General features: G+C 39.2%; 1 long non-coding RNA gene across 6 annotated transcripts in view; it reads right to left on the bottom strand.

The window, feature by feature from the left end:
- The window catches only part of LOC148219852 (uncharacterized), a 127,274-nt gene that overhangs the window by 74,645 nt on the left and 34,580 nt on the right, over nucleotides 1–18,049 (bottom strand). For 5 of the 6 annotated variants that reach the window (XR_015799372.1, XR_015799368.1, XR_015799373.1 and 2 more), the window contains exon 3: nucleotides 16,771–16,963. The exons of the other annotated variant lie outside the window; for it this stretch is intronic. This is a non-coding gene — a long non-coding RNA (uncharacterized LOC148219852). The remainder of the gene's footprint in view (nucleotides 1–16,770; nucleotides 16,964–18,049) is intronic. 6 annotated transcript variants of the gene reach the window in all.

The raw sequence follows: 18,049 nt of genomic DNA, 5'->3' as shown, positions 1-18,049 counted from the left end.
TGGCAGGATGGCCAGCCTAGTGGATGAAGAAAAGGTTAAGAATGTTTCTACCTTGACTTTAGTTTCCCACAGCATTTTCCTGGCTGGCTGCTCATGGCTATGACAGATGGCCTGTTCACTGGGTAAAAAACATCTGTATGGCTGGGCCCAGAGCGTGGTGGTTCATGGAGCTGGTGGCCAGTGACCAGTGGTGTTCCCAGGGCTCAGTACTGGGCCAGTTCTGTTTAATGCCTTCATCAATGGATGGGGGGGACTGAGTGTCCCCTCAGTCAGTTCACAGATGACACCAAGCTGGGTGGGAGCATTGATGTGCTGGAGGGCAGGGAGGCTCTGCAGAGGGATCTGGGCAGGCTGGATCATGGCCCAAGGCCAGTGGTGTGAGGTTCAACAAGGCCAGTGCTGGGTCCTGCCCTTGGGTCACAACAACCCCAGGCAGTGCCACAGGCTGGGGCAGAGTGGCTGCAAAGCTGCCCTCAGGAAAAGGACCTGGGGGTGCTGGTGACAGCAGCTGAACATGAGCCAGCAGTGCCCAGGTGGCCAAGAAGGCCAATGGCATCCTGGCCTGTTCCAGCAATAGTGTGGCCAGCAGGAGCAGGGCAGGGATTGTCCCCCTGTACTTGGCACTGGTGAGGCTGCACCTCAGATCCTGTGTTCAGTTCTGGGCCTTTCTCTCACAGCAGGACATTAAGCTGCCGGAGCTAGTGAAGGGTCTGGACCACAAATCTTATGACGAGCACCTGAGAGAGTTGTTTATCCTGGAGGAAAGGAGGTTGATGGGAGACCTCATGGATCTCTGAAAGGAAGTTGTAGTGAGGTGGCTGTCAGTCTCTTCCCCCAAGGAACAAGCAATAGTACAAGAGGAAACAGCCTCATGTGGTAGCAGGGGAGGTTTAGATTGGATATTAGGAAAATTTCTTCACTGAAATGGTTGATGAGCCCTAGACTAGACTTTCCAAAGAAGTCATCATCTCTTGAAGTGTTTAAAAGATATGGATATGGTTTAGTGGTGTAGCATTAATAGCTGAACTCAATGATCTTATAGGTCTTTTCTGGTATAAGTTATTCTTTGAATTTATAATTCTAAAATTCCATCATTAAAATAGAAAAGACAAAGCTATAGCAAACGAAAGCTGGTGTGAAATTAAGACTACTTTTCTAGGAAAGTCAAAAGGCAAAGTTACTAGAAAACATTAAACCCTTTTTTCCCTATGTCCACCACTTTACATCAGTCTATTTGTGAGAGGTACCATGCTAAACAACCTATAGTGTGTATAAAACTTATTTCTGACTGTGTTTCTGATAGGTGTGGAAACAATATCTGACATCAAAAGCATCAGACTTTGAGGGTACAATGCTACAAAAATAGCATATTTGCAACTAGTGAAATTATTTTGCTATCTTATTATATTTCAAGCAGTCAGCTGTATTTAAAAGACGAATTTTCCACTTGGCCGAATATGGCAATATGTTCTCAAAACTCTTTCATTATATGTCACATCTAATACGCATGGAAGCACATGGCTATATTGCAGCAATTCTTTCTGTAGAACTGCTTGAATTCATGTAGCTTTAATATGATAGCTTAGTTGCCATTAGGCAAAACATTGGGATAGGAGTGGAGTGACAGCATTACCCTTCACAGACACCTTTGGGCTGAGCAGTTGAGCACTACTGAAACATTTCCAATGCAAAGATCTGATAGACCAGTTATTGACAGCCTAAAATATTTTAGGGGAATATCTTTTCTCAGGGATTAGAAAGCCTAAAATATTTTAGGGGAATATCTTTTCTCAGGGATTCGAAGTTGTCTGGCTTCATACTGCTCTGCAACTCCAACGAATGGTGGAAAAGGGAGGATGAGCCTACAGAACTTTGGTTAAACACACACCTGACATAAAGTCCTGCAACACAAGGCCAGAACAGAAGTGCCTGCAAAATACTCTATGTCCACACAAACGAGAGCAATTTCTTCTGTCAAGCCACAGCTGTGCCTTGCCCCTGTCATGTTCCTTTCACTTTTCTGTTTATCTTGAATTCAGAAATTATGCTTCAAAGTACATCAAGAGTACATACTAGCTTTCATAAGTAGCCTCTTCTTCCCATGGCAGTTTATGTTACAATCCCTTCTCCCCTTTCTTCTTGCACAGCAAATCTTAATAAAAAATAACTGGGTTAGTTGCAGGTATAACAATATAACAAATCAGTGAACCTTTAGGGTACTGACACTAAACTAATATTACAGAAGAAACAAACCACTGATATTTAAGGATATGTTTAACAAGGGATGAAAAAGAGAGATCAGCTTATGACCTCATCTTTGAACTTGTCTTCAAATGATCTTGTTTCTCTAGCTTGTTCATATACAAGATAGTCACTTGGGAATGATATAGCAAACTCAGCTATGATTACTGCAATTCCAGAGAGAGTCAGATGGACAGTCTCTATTAGCAACAACTAGATAGCTTAAAGTAAACGTTATAGTCCCTTACCCTGCCTCAAATCATCCAGAAAACTTAGATTTATTAGGAGCTCCAAGCAAACAGAAAGAAACTATGTAAGGCCAATATTTTAAATCACCATTCTGGGAAATATTTTCTTCTCTGAAATATTTTCTTATTAAAATAAACTGTACTGTTGTAAAATCAAACACTGGTCCTCCAAGCCAGAATCACCAGGAGTGCTAGCAGGTTGCTGCTCAGTCAACAGAAAGTTGTGCCAATTTCTCCACATCATCTTGGGCAGAGTGGTACCTCTTGAATAGAGGAAAATATAAAATCACTATTCTGAATATCAGAGTTCATGTATGGGCAGAAATTCTTCTCTTAGTGGAGAAACCTCAACTGACTGTAAAATGTGCATTTGATTGTAGGCTTTTAGCACAGGACAATTTAACACGAAATCCATCTTTCATTCAAGGAATGAAAGGAGTTCAGGGCTTCAAGGAGCTCAGCTGAAAGAAGGGGAACAACTATTCCTCACTATCTGTTAATAACTTTCAGTTAGAATCTACCAACCACCATCACCAAGAGCATTTCGCATTCCATGTTTCACAGAGTAAAAAAGAAAGATCTTCTGAAGTCATGCTGCTATAAAGAGTTGTTCTCTGTTTCCATTTAAGCTGACAGCAGGACTTCCACTCTGTTTGTGAGTAGGTTAAGATACTACCCAGGAAACCTTCCAAGGGAGTAACTGATGGGTGCTGAGCAGCTGCTTTTCCCCACACCAGGACTGCACTGCATATCTTTCCATAAACCAAAAGTTAAAAAAGAATTCAATGGCTTATGTAATTTCCAAATACAGAACTATTTTAAAATATGGCATGTACCTCTGCCAAAATTTCAACTCACAAATTCAAACATCATGTTCAGTTTCCGAGTACTAGCAGTGTCAGGTAATTGTATGGCTGAAAGTAACGTGTAAGTTTCACAATCAGATGTTCCCAGACAGCTCAAAGTTTCAACTTGTTGCTAGCTTGTTCTCTAGCTTGTTCACCAGTTCACTTGATCTCAAAAACAAACCTGTTATTCTTCATACATAACCTGGAAAAAGAGTGTTTGAACTTCTTAGTTTGTAAAACCTTTTTTTAGAAAGAGTGTGCTCAATATTTGGAGACGGTTAGTAAATGTAGCTTGATTGCTAGGAAACCACATTGCATTAAAATACTAAACAATATCCCCAGGCTGCTTTTAGTGTCTAATCTGCAATTTCCATTTTTTAATGTCTGTGTTAGCATACCCATCAGGCACTGATTTCATTTATTGTCAAAAACAGAGCAAAGCTTAGCTTGTTCTTGGGTGAGTGGTTCTCCGGAAGAACAAAATACAGAACCTCACAAGACAGCAATTTTTCGGGAGACAGCATTCTACTATGAAAAGTTATGCTATTGTCAAATGTAGTAAGTCTATGGCTACTGAACCCCTTGACATGAGAAAATAGGAAAGCATCCCGTTTATGAGCAAGATAGACTGATAACTGATAATTAAATGACATACTTAAGAATTATGTAGCCACCTTAAGAACAAAAGCTGCGTAAGGCTGATAGAATGGAACCTGATAGGGTCCTAATAATAGAACATTTTATATTTAAAGAATAAATCTTCAAGGTTTGAGCTATGCAATAATATTCTTCCCTAAGAGACTGAAGGCAGCTGCACAGAAAGCAGAAGCATTCTGCTAACCAGAATTTCTTCTGCCTCATTATCAGCCTCTTATTTCAGGTTAGCTGAGCTATAGCTAATCTAAGGCAGTCTTCATCAGAGACTGAGATGTTAAAGAAAGAAATGTCCTAACCAAGTCAGAGACTTAACACCAAAAAATTCCATTGATTCTCTTGCTCTGTTTCCAGGTGTCATGACACAGCCTTAGATCCAATCACTACTTCTTGCTCTGAAGCCAGGCCATTTGCATATGCCACAGCAAAATGAAGGTCAGATGGATAAAAATGTAAATTTATTTACGTTGGTGGTTTAAATTTTGTGTGCCATAAAGCATTAGCCTTTTAATATGAGAATTCACATCCTGTGGGGAATACTACAAGTCCTGGTAAAGAAGTTGTGATAAGGTAGGGTCACACTGTTTAAGGTAAGATCAGGACTATTATTAACATTTTCGAATACAGTTCAAGTTCAAACTTCCTTATGAAATTAAATCCTACTATATCCATCTTTTTCGCTGTCTCGGGTCTGATTAACCCTTTCCCTTCAAACAATTCTCTTCAAAGCAGCGATGGATCCAAATATTACTTTTGCTTTGCATTGTATGCGCAGTCCTTCTGGGCTTAATATACTATGAAAATTATTTATACAAACTTGAAGCAAAAAGCAGCAGAGCACTGATTTAGTTCTGTGCTAAGCTTCTCAGCAGTGCTCAGAGTCTGTGTCCTGTATTTTCTTTTCAATTTGACTTTATTAAACATTTCCAAAGTTTTAAGAAATCAGTTAGGTTTTTACTCAAGTCAGCTTTGTTCCAGGCTTTGGCACTTTAAAACAGCACACAACAGTCTAAGTGAAAAATACAAGGTTTCAAAACCACATGTGGCATAAATATTAACATCAGTTTCATGACTGGCCCTTACTATATTTATACAAAACAGCATCACGTCCTTGAGATGTTTTAGGAGCACAAGACAAGGACTTCACTGACCATATTTCTCTTCAAAAGCATAGAGATTACAAGGCTTCAATTCAACATGTAATGCCAGTTTTTATTCTGTAAGAAGAGAACAGCAGGGCTAGAACCTGCACACAGCAGTCAGCCTGCTGTTCCTGTTGCTACAGAAAATTCCCTATCAAGCAGCCTAACCCAAAAAAAGCGGGAGTAACAAGTAGATCCTACTTTCTGCGTGCAAGGCAGAGATGTGGCAGTTTGTCAAAATTCACAATCAGACAGTGTCGAAGCTGACTGCACACTCAAGAAGTCCTAACCCAGTACATAGCCACAAGATTCCTTCTTCGCAGGAAAGGAACAGCACCTGGGAAAATGCCTTCCTTTGGATTAGAGTATGTAGTAAGGAGGTCTTCACTGAAACATAATCTCTGCATTTATAGGCTATGTGCTTCAAAGGCAATCCAAAAAGCCCCACAGAATTAGAAAGGCAATTTGCCTACCTGTTTGAAATACTGATTTTGTTAATTGCTTTTATTTGAATGCTCTTAGCCTTCTAGCCAGTAACCACCTCCACAGCTATTATTTGGACAGCAAGTAAACATGGTGTTGCTTATTTGCTGAGTGTTCTTGTAATGAAGGTCATTCTACAGCTGGGAATAATGTGCAAAAAGGCCTAAAAGAATGTTCATCCTCCTGCTTCCCTCTATGTAGAAAATTTTATGGAGATACAAAGCAGTCATCTAAGACAGCAGTTGCTTGCAACAGGGCAGATGAGGTGATAACAGTTTTCCAGAATCAGTGTTACTAAAAAAAAAGCTGATATCAAAGTCTATCAGAGCTAACTTACCCTGATTCCCATTTGCCAATCAATGCACAAGAATGACACATTTAAAAATTCATGATTAAATCAAAATCAGACTTTGTTAGTTCAAGACCACAGTATGCCTACTGTTCAACCCACCACCCTGAGAGTAATCTCTGCCCTGGACATAAAAAATAGAGCAGTTAAACCTTGACACTAGCAATCGTCTGCACGTTTAATGCCTGAGCTGTCAAACAGCATGGACGAGTTTAGATCATGGAGGACTGAGTTGTGATGCAGTTATTTCAGTGCAGTAGAATGGCAGGTTAAGTGTTTAAGGAGAAAGGAATAAGATCCTGATTTTTCAGCATTTCCCCCCCCTCAGAGGTACCCTAATGTTATGGGATGCTGACATACCTAGTGGTTAGGATTGCATATAACATTAGATTAAATTAATTGAACTCAGATGTTTGCAAAACCACTAAGGCATACTCTGGCAGATAACATGTATATACTTCCCATGACTTTCAACATGTTCAGAAAAGCACGTTGATCTGGACCATTATAGTTCCCTGTAAGTGATACAAAACAGTTAGACAGACTACATTTGAATGGTGGTTCGAGCAAGTAGCTTTTCCAGATAAAGTACATTACAAGTCTCACGGTTTATTTCTAGTCTTGATCTAAGCATTTGAAATTGCTTGATTACATTTAAGAATTTTGTGTAGATATCATGTTAAGGTAAATACCTATTCTGTTCCTGCTGAGAATCTAGATATATCTGGATGTATCAAGTATCACTGGACATTTCCTTTAATTTAAGATGAGCATAAATGTTGTTAAGGCTGACTATAGTTCCATAAAAGATGAGCAATTTTCGCAGAGTTTTATTGTCATGTCACCTTCCAGTTTTCCTTTTCTGATACATTTCTCCTTTCAGGTCTGTATGTTATTGTATGTATTGCTATACATCAGACAAAATATGCATCAAGGAGAATGTAGGCTCTTATAATATCTTGCTGCTACAGCAGGGTTGTGACAGGAAGGTTTTAAGCCTACCTCCTTTCACTACATTTGTGTTGAGTCCTCTCCAAAAAAAAAGGATTTCCTGTAGTCTCTGCACACTTTTGCTTGTTATTTGTTCTTTTGGCTGTCAAAATAATGACTGTGAACTATCTTTTAATTCTCATTCCAGTCATAGGAGGCTGGCCAGAGGACAGATCCCTAAGAAGAATCCTGGGATTTGCTTAGAGCAGGGCGGTTTAGAGTTCAGAACCCACAATACTATTTTAAAAGCAACCAAAGTGCCACAGGACAAGTAAGGCATTTGTATGCAGCATAGTATCTTCCTTTTATCTGAAAAAAAAAGACCCTCACTCAAACTCTTGTGTGCTTTGCATCAAAGCATGTGAGATTCTCTCTTACTGTGGACATGTATGATCTTACAGACAGATCTGAAAACTGTGGCAAAACTGATATGATATGACAAGCTAAAATGAGAAGAGAGGAGAATACCCATAGAAATGAAGTCCAGCGAATTTTAATGGGATTTCTGAACAAGAGGAATACATTAAAAACACTGTCTGGTTCTGAAGGACAGTGGTTGATACATTACAAATAAGCCTTGTTAAGACTACGGGGCTTTTATTCTGGGCACCAGAAGAAAGTATTAAAAACTCTCTTCCACAAAAACAAACAAACAAATATACAAACAAACATCATTAACAACAACAAGCCCAGACCAATAACTCATCTTAAAAAAAACCTGCAAAGCAGTGTGTTCACAAAGCTAGAAATTATCCCAGAGCACAGCATTGACCTGATGATTATAAAGACAGGCAAGAAAGGGCATCTGCTTTTCCCCTGGCATAGGTGTTTCCAGGCCAGAGCTGTATGAGCACCATAGTTTTTCACAACGAGGTTAGACAAGTTGGATCTTGACAGAAGTGCACAGTACAGAGTGTAAGGACACACAGAGTTTTTACCTCTGCACAAAGGCTTCCAAATGGCCAGACTGAGAAGAAAAGCCTTATGCACTGTTCAACATTTCAGCTGAGGCTTGATTTGGAGGCCTCACTCTCACTTCCAAAAAGAAAACATAAAAATAGTTAGGAGAACCAAAATCAGCCACAGCCTTTCAGAGATGGAGCTGAACCTACATCCTTTCACATCTGCAACAGTATTCTGAATGTGGGAAAAGCATGTAGGTACCTGTTTTTCCACAGATTCTCTGCTTTACTGCATAAACTACATGGGTCAGTGAACTTCCAGGTCAGCTCAGCATGGTCATGACCCCTTGCCCACCCAAGGGCCTTTGTCAAAGCTGGAGTAACCAGGCTGAACATAAAAGAATGCAGTATAAATGCAAAGTGTATGTGTGCAGAGTGGGCATTATATACGGGAGCAAAAGAAATATATCTAGAAATCTTTTTATAGATAAGTTGATGTTTCTTGGAATGACTGTTTTTGTATTACAGTTTACCTACCACAGCAGACTCCCAAAAAAAACACAGGAGTGATGTCTGTAGATGAAATGTTCTACACATTATTATTATTGTAGTAGTTGTTGTTGTTGTTGGATTTATCTTGGAAAAAGTTATTACAGCAAAGATTGCTTTTGATCCAAATGCAGGGAAACATTATTCTTTCCCCTGCAAATAATGCAGCATTTCATTTGTCTGTAGGACAAAGCAAACACAACACTGCTAACCCATAGAAGCCCAGTTCTGCCACTGAAGAGCTGACCAGTCCTAAGAACAAAGCATTTCCCTAGACAAATTTAAAAGAAGCCATCCTGAACAAGCAGCTGCCTAAAAGCTGGGGTTCAAAATAACCTGATGGGAGTTATTTTGTCTTTAAAGTTCTATTCAAAAAGATGAAGAGAGGAATAAATTTCAGCCCTTCTGGTAATGAAACCTTCTCAAATGAACAGTCAATTGTTTTGGAAGAAAACAACCAGACTAGGCAAGGTTTTTTTGTATCAAAGATCACTCTCCAGATTTGTCTCTAATAGACCCAGTCAAAACAGAATTTCAAAAGCTTCACACTTAGAAAAATGGTGTGACTTTCTAGAGTTGCTGGAAAACATACAGAGACAAATCTTGCAGTCATCTAACTGGTCCATGGCCAGAAATACTAGTTTTTTACTTTGACCTCTGGCAAGAGCAGACTTTTTCAAAATAGCGTGTGCATGCACACACTGAACAGTCAAAATTAAGGTTTTGCATGCAACTAGTGGTGTTACAATACTGCAACAACCGAGTAGCAAATCTTAACAGGAGACCATAAAGAGGATAGGCATGAAACAAAACTTAAACAGAAGTGATCTTAAGTTCTTCTATCCACTTGCTTACAACCAGTAAGACATTTCTATCAGAGTGGCCTGCCCAACAGTCAGGCACTGAAGTGCTTGCATCTTGCAGTTCAGTGTCTGCCAAAAGCTCCTTAAGAGGACATGAAATATGAGGGATGTTCACTACTAAGTTCTCCTCTTGTGCCCTGGATTCCTCTGAGTTAGGAAACAATACCAGTCTTTGGTCTGATCTTCTGTACTCATTAGAAGCTGACAGTCCATCTCTCCAAACATTCCAGCTCTGTGAATCTTTAGGATTTGCTTACCATACATCATGTTTACCTGTTTCTCTTATGGTTTGTACTGGTTTTTCTGCTGCTATGCTCTTGCTATGCTTGGTTTTTCCTTCTTCTAGGCTGCTGTCCCCACACTATGTTTCCTGAAAAACTGTACATACTGATGATGGGATCATAGTGACATGGTAGTAGAAGTGTCATGGGACAAGATATGGCACTAATATGGACCTTCTCCAGCTATCCCTTCCTCCTGCTGCTCCCAGAACCATATATACCAATTCGGATCACTCCTAAAATTTCTATGACAACACACAGATTTGTCTCAGTAGAGCTATCAACATTCAAGTGCCTGGGAGGGAAGAAAAAGACCTTTTTATTTGCTAAAGGATTTTGAAAGCCTGGTTTGGGCACTCTCCTAAATTTTTAAGGTTGACTGAAACCTGTGCCTTGATTCCCTGCTGTGTAAATAAAAATAACAACCAGTTTATCATCTATCTCTATTCATGTAAATGCCTGGGAATATGGATTGTCTTCATTGTGGGTGCTGGGCACAAAGTGGTACCAATTTCAGCAGGTATGTCTCAGTATCAGACATAATGAGTCCTTGCAGAGAGGCAGGGACATCTTCTCTGTGGTGTTGCAGAAGCCACAGAGATACAATAGTCCCACTTCAAGGGATTATTTCTACCATAAATGTTCTTGTACGTTGATGTGATTACAGTTCCTATGTAAATACAGCTAGCTATCCTAGTATTTTTTCTTAAGTACAGAAGCAGCAAACATTATTTTATGCTGTTCCTTGCTTTCTTGTGCTATTTCTCACTGTATGTGCAAGCTAGGATATGCAAAGCAGGACCAGCTTTTTCTTCCTCTACCCTTCTAACTGAATGTAGTGTTAAGAGTTTGAAATAAGCAAAGTGTCTTCACTGCACACTTCATTCTTGACCTCAGTGAGCAGCTCTCAAAGCATCAAGGCAGCACTGGTGTTGTCTGCACTCAGGTCTTTAATTCTACCCATGGATATCTCTGTGGTGGTCATCTTACTCACAAGCCATTTAGTCACAAGGAATAGGCTAACAGTACTTGATCATTTCTCCCTGGCTACTGAAAGTCTGTCATCAGGAATGACATTCTACCACTGTCAACAGAGGCTGGAGATGAGCCATTGGATGATGGGGCTATGCCAGGTTCAATCCCATTACTCAGTAGCTCCCATTAAGGACAAGTCAGAGCTCACCAGAGATGCATGATCATCTGCACCTTATGGCTTTCACTCACAGTTCAGGTGCAGAGAGAACAGAGGAAGCAAAGAGAGGAACAGGAAACAAACACAGAAAAATGTTTTAAAATATGGGGTTTTTTTGCAGGATGCCTAATGTATTAAAACTTCTGATACTTTTTGTATTCCTGAATTTTTACTGCATTAGAGCATTTTTCTTCACTTGAGCCCCTTCCCCTGCAACATTCACCTCTAATTTTGAGGTTTAGATATATGAAGTGACATAATTTTGACTACATTTTATCCATAATATTCACGTGGCTAGAGTAGATGTGAACCATTCCAAGACATTAGTTTAAAGGGTTAGTTTAATGGCAAAAGCCATTTTGTGCACCTGATCTGTAACATTGACTCAGATGGTTATTCCAGGATAAGTATCCCAGGGAAGATCTCAACAGATAAACTCAGCTCCATAAAATTATATCGAGCTATGCTGTCAAAATATCACCATACCACTGAAAAACTGATAAGTACCAGAATCACAGTGCTTAAGCTTCAGAGGATAACTGACACTTCAATGGGAAATTGAGTATTTGCTAACCCATCATGTTGTTGAATTTCTGTATCTTAATGTGAATTATATTTACAGCTCCATATTAGGTATTTACCACAGTACACTGCTTTTATGCAGACAGAAGTAAATGCTGAGAATATTTCTCTTGCTTTGTTCTACTTAGAATTGTTCATGAATGTTCAGACTTCAATTAGCATTTGCATGTAGGAGACTCTCTGTAGCTTTGTTGAAGTTCCACAGCTCCTATTCAACCTTTTAAGAAGGAGGTCTAGCTTGTATCTGCATGAGCAAGTAGGTACAAAAAATTATGGTGAAGAAATAGTGATGAATATTTCACAAAAGCATTGACATGGTTTGTTTATCTTCTTTTCAATATCTGGGAGCATATCCTACTTGAGGCTATGACAATTAACTATTGGAAGATCTGAACAAAAGCTATTGAACTGCCTTTATATGAATATGCACATAAAGCATATTCAGTGTATCAGTATAAGGTATGGAAATTCTGTATAGCTTATTTATAGATATTCTAAACTGCAGACTTTTCATTACAGACTTGTAAAGATGCACGCATTCCACTTAACATAAGAATTAAATTTGTTTACAAAGTTATCAAAGTGTATTTTCACATGAAAAGATGACTTCACATATAAGCTTCGTTATACCCTGAGATACCCCAAATCCTCTCCGTTTATGTAATTGTTGTCATAATATTGATGTGTTGGCAATATTTGCATGAAAGACCGTGCAAAATCACAGTTTAGGAAGAAAACTCAGTCATGCCATCCTATATACAGAGCAGTTTCCATAATGTTTTTCCGGACAGATTTGTTTCATTTTGTCTATATTTCATTATATTATCACATTGTTTTACAGAAAATTATCTGGGCTAGTAAATATTTTCTCATTTTAGCTTGCAAAATATATTTTTTTATCAACTTAAGCTGCTGTATAGAGCTGTCATTGGTCCATTTATTTAAGATGCGTAAAAGCAATACTTTATACAATTTTGTTTTAAGAAAAAACACTTTGTGTTTTCTCAAGTATTCTAGGGTCAATTCTCCATGAATGCTAAGTGTCCTTACACTGCTTGGTACAATTCAAGAATCCTGCAAAGACACTGGAATTAGATCTATGTGTATTTTATTTTTTTCCAGCTACAACAGTACAGAATTGTAGGTTTAGTATGTCTGGGTGTTTCTGTGGTGAAGTGGTCGGGCAGTGCAGCTGAAACACAGCAGATCCTTCCACACATTTGTTACACACTTGACAAGACTATTGAAAACTGAAAAGCAGTTGGTTTTGAGTGATCTTTTTCATCACTGCATACTCTGCCAATGTCTTTGGATACCTGTTAGCACCAAGAACCAGATTCAGCCCATTTTATAGCAATCATCTGCAGAATCTGACAACGTGCTTGCACAATGGAAGTTGCCAGTGACGGATTTTTCTGTTCTTGTCCCATTTGACTAAATTAAACTCAACCTTTCTTTACAAGAATCAATAGAGTATTCTACTTAATTGATCTCTCTTGATAAATATGCACACAAGGGGTACAGTGTGCTTTTAATAGCTCTGGTTCCACTTCCAAATTGTGTCAGAAATGCATCTGTCCTCTATAACACCATTTTTACTGTTCAGAACACAAAGAGATTGGAAGATAGCTGAATCAATGCAAGTGTCTGCCAAACTGATCATAGGTAGCATAATTTCAATAACAAAATATCTCCCATTGTGTTTTCAAATGCTAAAACTCACATTCTATGCTGTTCAGTGCGAGGCTGTCTCACTTCTCCTACCTAAGCACTTGAATAAAATAGTTTCACTGTGTTTTCATGAGGGGCTGTACTTATACCTGCCTTCAAGTGTAAAGAGAAAAACAACACCACACAGCATAAACATAATACACATTAATTGTTCCTTCTTTAGCTTCAGCTTTCACCCTGGGCTATTGTCAAAGTCCTGTTTTTCTCTCACTAATGTTTTTGACACTGTTAATGTGGCCAAATTTTTCTAAAGGAATATTATTGAAAGGGATGAGTCCTAATATATTTACAGTCAATATTTGGTCTATCCGATACAGTTTTCTCTTTTGGGGCAATCTCCTCTGGAATACTTTAGAGCATCTTTGAGTAGGGATAGTATTGGGCATCAGATAGAAAAATCCAATGCCATCTTATTATCCAATATCTTTCGTACTGATTGTATAATCCATTTTATGGCGATATTAGAGTAAGTGTAAAAAAGAAACTGAGCCTTCTCATTATATTTTGCTTTCCTGAAGATGATTTAATAAGCATACCCTTTCTATTAATTTGCAGGAACATAAGTGATATCCATTGACTTGGCATTTAACCTGCATCATTCTAAATTTGGACATTGTATTAACTTCCTGAGAAGTGAGGCATCCTTGTCTTGCTACAGAAATTATCTCATTAAGTAAGCAAAGACCTGGCCAAGAGGATAAGCTCTGCACAAGTATTCACAGGCAGCTCCAGCTTCCTGGCAACCCTGAAGACTTAGATCAGGAGACAGAACACACCTCTGTGCCAAAACTCAGCTTTAAAATTCATGCTTCACTCCAACACAAGCTACACCTTAAGGCTAAATTACAGCTATGTCCACAGATCCAGCACAAGGTTCACAAATCACTTACATCTTCAAAGTGACTTGAGAATAGCACTGGCCCTGTGGTGTCTCCCTCTGCAGAGGGGAATATGGTAAACACTGAACAGTGCTTTCCAAATGATGGTCTGAAAGTCACTTTAAAGATTTGCCTTCTCTCCTACACATTCCCATGAGATTTGCCTATTAAGTCCATCTCCCTCCGACAAACTATTTTGGGATCACCAAAAAATTGTGTTGCTACAATAGGAAGCATACTCTATTGAACAACTGCATACAAAAATCATATTTCTTTATCACAGCAGCAGGATGCAGTGAGGAACTAACAGAACATTTCTTGGTTAAACAGTACTTTCACATAACTTCCCAGTAATAGATTTTGGCTGGTGCCCCTAGACTTCAAGAACTCCTGTCATCTGACAGTGCAAATATATTAGCGTATACATTCCTCTGTTGTTCACCACACAAAAATTAATTTACTCTTCCCAAACCATCTCCTCCAAATATCAGAATTCCATTTTCTCTGAATTTTCTCACTTCTCCTAACTCACTCTCCTCCCTCCCATCCAGTTTTCTGACCAAAGCTGACCCTATAGACATTCAGCTGAGCACAATCCCTTTCCATTTCTCATCTCTTAATTTACATGTTATTCTCTCTACACATGCTCCAGTCTCAACTCTAATCTCTCCTTCCACCAGCATATCAGCTTGCTTCACTTTGTCTTTCTGTTACTCCATCATGATAGCAACCGGTGCCCAGACCAAGGACCCCGTCCACCATTTACACCTGTCACTCTCAAACGCTTCCTTTGCCCTTCTGTAACATACTCTGAAGGTATGCATGCAGAGTAAATGCATGTAAAAAAGAGTTTAAAAAAATCAAGAAGACACGCTCCTTTGGAACAAATCATAGACCATGACAAGTGGCCTCATTCCTAGGGGAGATATGTTAGAAAATGCAAACAAGATATGGGAAATATTCAGAAAAAGATATGGGGAACATTCATGTTGTTTCAGAGACCATCCTATTGGGATCCAGGAGCAATCTCCAGTTAAACCTGTGGAGAATTCAAGAGCAGGATTTAGTCAATGGGTATATGAGAAACTGTGTGCAATAGAGTTGATAGGTGTGCTACATACCATTAAAACAGGAAAATAAATAATCTCATTAAACCTACAGTTTCAAATTTATTTTGGCTAGTATTCCATTACTTCAAAAGCCAATAAATCATGCTCAAGAACAGTGTTCTGATCAAACACCAGACCATAAGTATGCAAATTAAGCATGAAAAGATTTATTTGAATTTCAAAAGTTTTTGTGGACTCTCAGTAACTGATTACAAATTTCTCTTCTGTGTGAAGCACAGTGTACTTCTGCAGGTCTCCCCAGAATGCAGATGCAGACATTTCTGAGATTCAGATGTCTGATTTGTAAAATTAGCAAATGGTCCTTTCACTCCTCTGATATGGATTTCAATGCCTTATCAATTTCTACGGGGTGAACCTGCAAGATGGTGTGAGAAGGTGTTAAGCTACCAAAGCACCTTGTGGCATTAAAACCAAGTAACTGCTATCCTGCACACTGTCTGCTATCTAGGACAGACTTCCACGAGCCATTATAGATCTCATTTAGATTTTTATTCTTCCTGTGTCAGAAATTACAAAGTGCTCTACACAGACATCGGTTTAGAAGTGAGTGCTGTCAAATAGATTGCAATTTGAAAAAAGAAGTGCAAGCTCAAGATACTGACCTGTGTAGGTGCATTTGTCTCCTACAAAGAACCTACATAGAGAGTTATAGCAGGAAGCATGTGAGACGCCGAATTTGGTGGCATATTTGCATATAGGCTGAGAAAGAGATGAAAGACCATGCACAGATGATTCCAGTGGTCATCACTTCTATCAATTCACAGGGAATGAAAAAAAAAAAAAGGAGGTAAAGAAGAAAATACGGTAAGATCTTGTTTGAATAAAATGCATATTCAGAAACACATTGTAAAGGAAGTAGCTCAAAATCTTTCAGAGGAACTCCTTGAGGGTCACTATCATGCCTTAAGAGCAGGTGTACTGCCAGAGAGAACTGAAAAAAGCACTACGCGATTTGGCGACGTACTGCCTCCTAGCACAGCACTTCCAATGGCTAAGAGCTCAATTCCCCTCGATACCAGCTCATGGCCACATCTTCCTGCTGCCAGGAGAGAGGGCCAACAGGTTTGGTCTTGTACGGGTGAGGAAGGAGATGCCCTTGGCCTTTCCCGTTGTAACTAACTGTGTCACTCGCATGTTACAAAAAGAAAATTATGACACTTGGAAAAGATTCTAGGACAAATGGTCCCCCAGTTGCTGTGCAGGCTGTTAGGCCATGCAGTAAAGCTGGGTCCAAGAGAGATGGATAGGATTTCAAACACCCATCACTACTATTCATTTACATCCCTTTCAGGGATGGAGAGCACAGACACCTCACTCGTGGTCCCAGACTGCAGGGTCTCAGATCAGTGCCAAGGGCTCTGAGACTCCAGTAGAGCACTTTAGATCTGGTGGCCTTATGTATACAGATGTGACATCCATGCCTCAATCATAGAGATGTTCAGAGCCTCACTGACCTCCACTGTGGGATGAAATGAAAAGCCCCCATCTTTTGACTTCTTTAAGTATGAGCCAGGGAAAAAAGAACTGAAAAATAAAAGGACATAAGAGGAAACAATCCTGCATAATTTAACTGAAAGTGGTATCCATTTTTAATCCACTAGGTAGAATGTAATTGCAGACCTTTCATTCTTCTATGGCAGGAGATATACTCCTTTGGAACAAAACGAAAAAGTAGGATGTGTTTTTATTTCAGAAGAGCCCACTTACATTCCTGTAAGCCTTCCCCGAGAACCTTGAGAGCCCTCAAGATTACTCTGACTGGAGGAACGAAAGGAACATTGAAGGCTTACAATAATCCTTTCCCTCAAGAGTGAAGAATACATCAGATGTGGCTGCAGCTTTCAATGCATTATTAATACCAAGCACTTGGCAGCGTTTGTTTCAGTGAGATAAATTTGATCTGTGAACACAAAAGAAAGAGAAGGGAGACAGCTGGTCAGACTGGTCACAGGAATACCTGCTGAGCCCAATCAAAACCCAATATTTTTGCACACGGACCCATTAAACATGGATATAAAACAAAGCCTAAAGAGTGGTAATACTTGAAGAAAATTTATTCTGTTACCAATCTCAAAGAATAATTGTAATGCAAATTACATCAGCAGTTAAGCAACAATGCAGACTAATTAGAGATATTAAACCATGTACACAAACCTTTTATCAAATAAAGCAGGCACTAAAGGTGATCGTGAGGCATTTATGATGCCACTGGGTTTTCTGCAGGGGCTTTGAATCTGTGAGTGTACAAATGTTTCCCAGAAAATCTTCATACTTTGCACAGTATCCTTCTGCCAGCAGTTTCTCTTTAGTTAACTACCTTATGGAGATTATGTGGGTCTAATATCTAGTTTTACAGGACTGGGATCCAGAAGGAAAGGAAAGGCAGGGAAGGAAGGGAGGGAGGGAGGAAAGGAGAGAGGAAGGGAGGAAGGGAGGAAGGGAGGAAGGGAGAAAGAGAGAGAGAAAGAGAGAAAGAAAGAAAGAGAGAAAGAAAAAGAAAGAAAGAAAGAAAGAAAGAAAGAAAGAAAGAAAGAAAGAAAGAAAGAAAGAAAGAAAGAAAGAAAGAAAGAAAGAAAGAAAGAAAGAAAGAAAGAAAGAAAGAAAGAAAGAAAGAAAGAAAGAAAGAAAGAAAGAAAGAAAGAAAGAAAGAAAGAAAGAGAAAGAAAGAAAAAGAAAGAAAGAAAAAGAAAACAACAAAAAGCAGCAAGACGAGAAACCTCTGTTTTGGTGACTCAAGTCAGCAGAATAGAGGATAATCACACAAAAAATGAGTGCTATTGGTTGTCTGTGATCTGCACACTGCCATAGCTCTATTAGTCTGCTGGGGGTTTGAGTCAAGTGTACAGTCAGTTTATGACATGATATGTAACAGCAGCTGGGCAGAACAGTAAAATGACACAGACGAGAAGGTCATACAAAGCTCTTCATTCAAAATTTGTGTAAATTTCGTGTAAAAAAAAAAGTCCCTGCACCAGCTCAGAACTGA

The sequence above is a fragment of the Sturnus vulgaris genome, chromosome Z, assembly GCF_052056855.1.
Source record: "Sturnus vulgaris isolate bStuVul1 chromosome Z, bStuVul1.hap1, whole genome shotgun sequence".
Taxonomy (NCBI): domain Eukaryota; kingdom Metazoa; phylum Chordata; class Aves; order Passeriformes; family Sturnidae; genus Sturnus; species Sturnus vulgaris.
This window is presented reverse-complemented; position numbering and strand designations above follow the sequence as displayed.